Source organism: Gorilla gorilla, chromosome 11, assembly GCF_029281585.2.
Source record: "Gorilla gorilla gorilla isolate KB3781 chromosome 11, NHGRI_mGorGor1-v2.1_pri, whole genome shotgun sequence".
Classification (NCBI taxonomy): domain Eukaryota; kingdom Metazoa; phylum Chordata; class Mammalia; order Primates; family Hominidae; genus Gorilla; species Gorilla gorilla.
The window spans coordinates 75,555,744-75,561,743 of record NC_073235.2 but is presented as its reverse complement, the minus strand read 5'-3'; positions in this window follow the sequence as shown (position 1 = coordinate 75,561,743).

The following is a 6,000-nucleotide window of genomic DNA, read 5'->3' as shown; positions in this document are numbered from 1 at the left end:
GTTCTTTATGTATCTGAGTAAAGACATCACCAGCAGGGAGTAATAGCCCTCACAGTAGTGGTAACAGTAATAGCAGAAGCAATAATAATAATAGATGGTTAATATTTACTGAATAGTCATACGCCATGCACTGAATTAAGAGTTTTACACAGACGTCTTCCCATTTAGTCTTCCCAATAACCCTAGCAGGTAGTTTTAAGTCATCATCCCATGCTATGGGGCCAGAAAAAGTCTTGGAAAAGTTGGGCAACTTGCCTTCCCTCAGGGAGCAAAAGGTAGACTTTAGGCTTGTTTTTTCAAATCAAGCAGTTCTCAAACTTTTTGGTCTCAGGACTCCATTACACTCTAAAAAAGTCATTGAGGATGCCAAATAGCTTTTAAGTGAGTCATATCTATCAAATTTATTATATTAGAAATTAAAGCTGGGCACGGTGGCTCACGGCTGTAATCTCAGCACTTTCGGAGGCTGAGGCAGGTTGATCACAAGGTCAGGAGTTCGAGACCAGCCTGGCCAACATGGTGAAACCCCGTCTCTACTAAAAATACAAAAATTAGCTGGGCCTGGTGGTGGGTGCCTGTAATCCCAGCTACTCAGGAGGCTGAAGCAGGAAAATTGCTTGAAGCAGGACTTGGGAGGCAGAGGTTGCAATGAACTGAGATGGTGCCACTGCACTCCAGCCTGGGCTACAGGGCAAGACTCCGTCTCAAAAAAAAAAAATTAGAAATTAATCCATTTAAAAATAATAAGCCAATAAGCCTACCTATGTTAACATAAATAACATTTTAGTGAAAAATAACCATTGCCCCAGATTTTTAAAAACTAAAAGAATACCATTGTTTTACATTTTTGCAAATCTCTTTAATGTTTAGCTTAGTAGACAAAAGTTGAATTCTAATATCTGCTTCTGAATTTAATCTATTCCAATATCATACTACATATATCCTCTGGGAAATTCCACTGTACACTCATGAGAGAGTGTCAATATTTTTATGAAGAGTTCTGACCTTGCAAACCCCCCAAAGGGTCCCCAGGCTGCATTTTGAGAACTGATATTTTAGAGTCTGAAGAGAGTTGGTTGCTTTGTTCTCTGCTTCAAGACACAGCATAACAGGGCAGCTGCATCAAGCAGGGAAGAGAGCACTTTGCTAAATGGCAGAAAATCTGGGATGTGGTGCCAGCCCTGTCCTTAAACAACTGTCCCCTCCTCGGGACCATACTACCTGATGGTCATGTGGGATGATAAAGTCCTACATATCTGAGTCTTGAGTCCTAGTCACTGCTCATTCTTTACTATTGTTTGCCATGCTACTTTTCTTTAAAATGCTATATCTAAACTTTGACTGAATCATAACTGAGTTTGTCACACCCATTCAGCATTGAGCCTTCTATTCTTTTTTTTTTGTGACAGAGTCTCACTCTGTCACCCAGGCTGAAGTGCAGTGGCATGATCTTGGCTCACTGCAACCTCCGCCTCCTGGGTTCAAGCGATTCTCCTGCCTCAGCCTCCTGAGTAGCGGGGATCACAGGTGCAAGCCACCACGCCTGGCTAATTTTTGTATTTTTAGTAAAGACGAGGTTTCACCATGTTAGTCAGGCTGGTCTCGAACTCCTTACCTCATGATCCACCCGCCTCGGCCTCTCAAAGTGCTGGGATTACAGGCGTGAGCCACTGCACCTGGCCGAGTCTTGCTATTCTTTCTACTCACTCTTAACTCTACTTTATTGCAAGAAACTCATATACCTCTTCCCAAAGATGTAACAATTGATGTAATTTTCTGACAGAATCCTGGAGTTACTTATTATGAAGTGGTATTATTAAGTGAAGGGCTGGTAATGACTTTGAATATGAACACTGGGATTCACTGAATCCCAGCATGGGTTCACTGAAATCAAGATGTGTCTAGTTTTTGCTACTGGTATCACAGGAGGTCAGTGTGGATCTGATTTCAGTGAAACATTTGACAAAGTTTCTAAGGATGGCTTTAGAAATCAGAAAGAAATTTTAACTGATGACAACACAATACAGTGAATTTCTATTAGATTGAAAACTAAGCCACAAGTGCTGATGAATGGATCAGTGCTCTGGTGGAGAAGGGTTTCTACTGGTATGTTGCTGGACTGTCTTCTTTATTCTGCCCTGTTGAACATTTCAACAACTTGGATGAAGACCTAGGAAGCATGCATATCTAATTAAGGACTAACATGAATTTAGAAGGAATAGCTAATAAATTAGGTAGAAGAATCCTATCAAAACTCAAAAACCTTTGCTTAAAACCTTTATTGACGCCTTACTGCCTAACATGTTAGTCCAAGCTCTTTAGGGTGCATTCAAAATCCTCCATTAGTAACCCAAAGTTAAAACCCCAAATCCTCCATTATCTAACCCAAACATCTCCCATCATCATGGGCCTCATGACAAATAGAACCATTCATTTTCCAATTTCCATGCTTTCCTTCTAATTACTTTCTTCTAGCATCTCTGCTGTCTTCAAGGCCCAGGTAAAATGCTCCCTTTCTCGAAAGCCTTTTCCAATCCTCTGTTAAGAAGTAATCTTGGGAGGCCAAGGCAGGAGGAGCACTTGAGCTCAGGAGCCTGGGTGGCATACTGAGATCTCGCCTCCACAAAAAAAATTTAAAAATTAGCTAGGCATCGTGGCAGGTACCTGTAGTACCAACTACTTGGGTGGCTGAGGTGGGAGGATCGCTTGAACCCATGTGGTTGAGGCTACAATGAGCCATGATCAAGCCACTGCACTCCAGCCTGAGTGACAGAGCAAGACCCTATCTCAAAAAAAAAGAAGTAATCGTTTCCCCCTTGGAATCTTAGAATACTTTTGTTTATCTTTTGGGTTTTGCCCCATATTGTGATTATTTACATGCTGTTGTTCCTTTTCTTCATGATCTTTAAAGGGAAGATCCACATATATTATTATTTCTGTGCAAACCCACCACAACTGACATAAACATTGCTTGCAATCACTCAGTAAATATTTATTTAATGAAAAACCGGGCCGGGCGCGGTGGCTCACGCCTGTAATCCCAGCACTTTGGGAGGCCGAGGCGGGCGGATCACGAGGTCAGGAGATCGAGACCATCCTGGCTAACATGGTGAAACCCCGTCTCTACTAAAAATACAAAAAATTAGCCGGGCGTGGTGGCGGGCGCCTGTAGTCCCAGCTACTCGGGAGGCTGAGGCAGGAGAATGGCGTGAATCTGGGAGGCGGAGCTTGCAGTGAGCTGAGATTGCGCCACTGCACTCCAGCCTGGGCGACAGAGCCAGACTCCGTCTCAAAAAAAAAAAAAAAAAACCGAATAAAAGAAAGTGAATTCCTAATTGAATTATGATTCAAGAAACTACTTTTAACTATGTCAGGGAGTTTATTTGTAGAGAAGTATGGAAACTAACACCACATGAACACTGATTCTGTGTTAAGCATTTTATCAGAAGTTATGTAAATACATCACTTAATTATTTAATTTATTTAATCTATAAAAGAAGAACTGCAGACTCAGAGATGCTAAGTAATTTGCTGAATATCACATAGCTAATATGTGGTAAAGTCAGGATATAGATACGCCTTGATCTATCTGAGTCTATGGCCCATATTGTTTTTATTGTACTGCTTTTCAAGGGAAATATACTTTTAGATGTTTTTGATAAAGAAATGGGCTATAAGAAGCACCTGGTCAGTCTCTACAATTATTTCTCAAAGGGGCCAGCTGTTGCTAAAAATTGGAAAAAAAGTGGCATATTTTAAAATACGTATCATAAGACCTTTGTACACATCAGAGGCAATTGCATGTATTCCATGTCTTAGCACATGCCATCAAGTAATGTTTTTCTGAAAGATTTTAAAGTTTTTGGTCTAACTTATTAAAACAAAATTTACTAACTAAATAGCATAGCAGCAAAGGGCTGATACCTATTTAGATAAGATGATACAAGAGTTTTAAGGTTTTAAGTGCATGATTTCTCACTACTTTATCATAATTAATGGTTCAAGAATAGTCTCAGATCTCTATAAAGAATATCTTCCTATATACAAATCCTCAAACACTACACAAGTGTTCAAGAAGGAGAATACCCAGGTGGAAAAAGTCCGTGCATGGGCCCAGCTCCAATTCTTCCACCATTGTCCCCTCCCAACATCTTCCCCTACACCTTGGAACCTGCCTACATCAGTTCTCATGCTCATTGTCACACCTGGCAACCAAGAATACACTGCTTCCATCCCAAGTGCCGGGGTAGCAGCCTGTATTCAAAAAAACATTACTGAAATCTAAAGAAAAGCATACATAATATAACTACATAAAAATAAAGTTTTATAAACCTAGTCAAGTTTCTAAAATTGAGGCTTCTACTTTAAAAGATCCAATAAGCAGGGATGAACTTTCATCCCCAGGTGGCTATATCTCAGGTGAGCTGGTAAACATTACAGATACGTTGCTACTTTCTTACAGTCCTCAGAGCTTCCCCTAGACACATCTTGCTGTTTTCCTGGATAAACCAAATTCTCAGACCCAAACTTCTGGAAATTCTGAGAAACCCAACTATAACCCCATATGTCATTCAGCTATACCACCAATTTCTTTAATTTAGGCATGTGCAATAGGGCAGGAGAACTCTTCTATCTGTTGATTTCTGGAAAAGCAATAATTATATTTCATAAGGTAATTATTAGATCCATTTAATCATCACTCATAAATAATCAAGTGACATAACCATCTTTTATATAAAATTTTCAGATATCTGTAGATTTCTCATGGTCTTTTTCATTATATACCTGATTAGATGATACTAATACATAATCATCTGCCTCCCATAGTAATCCCTTTCTTTTCTATATGCATTTTTAACTGATATGCCTGATCTGTGTTTTCTTCATTTCTCTTGCTACCAAAAGTCTACAACTAAGCAACATACTTCCTCTGGACTGCCTGGAGGAAGAGTGGGAAGTAACGGAATGACTACTGCTTCCCAGGATCTGGGCTAGGACCTCCCAGATGTGGATTTAACAACTTGTTATAATCAGAAAATCCTGGTCAAATTTCAAAGTCACTTTTCTGGCCACACTTCTTTTGTATTATTCTTTCTCGTGTTGAAATTTCTCTAACTGATATTTTTATAAATTCAACCTTCTTTCTTTTTTCTTTTCTTTTTTTTGTCACTGTTGGTTCTTCCTTAACTTTTCAAGGTCCATTTGTATTAAGCCCCTGTCTGTGTTGTTGTTTGTAACACCTTCCAATTTAGCAGCATCTGCAAATTTCATTAACATGCTATTTACTCCTTCTTCCAGATCATTAATAAATGCTATTTCTTATGTATTAAATTTTGCGGTCGAATAGATTTAATTTGCTGTTATAATTTCAATGCATGTTTTCTAAAGACACAATGCAGTTAAGAATGGTCTTAACATAGGCTTAAATCCATACCCAGTTTATAGTTATTTTACTATTATGCAATCCATTTGTGTTCTCTAATCAGCACTGTTGTGAGCTCCATTGAAGCCATAATCTATTGATTTTCTCGTCCCTCTCTTTCAATACAGTCATCATCTTGGCTTTAAGTGCACAGCAATAGCAGAGTTGGAACTATTGTTGTAGTACTCTAATCCACAGCTATTTATCAAAGGAAATTAAGACTTTTTTCCTCAGTGGATATTCTTCCACTGATTTAAGAAATGCTGTACATTAAAAAATTTATTTTATAACCATAACATTTTATTTTCCTATGCATAGTATCAATGTTCTAAAAAGAAATAGATTCTAGATCTTTTTTATAAACAAGTAAAGGTAATACATACAATTGATATAAATATATGTTTTATATACTTATATAAAATATATTTGATATTTTATATATTTACATATATAAAATAGGGATGTGTGTGCATGCATTTTATATATATATGCATATTATATATATATATATATATATATATATATATATATATAAAATTATTTTTTGAGTCAGGGACTTGCTCTGTTGCCTAGGCTGG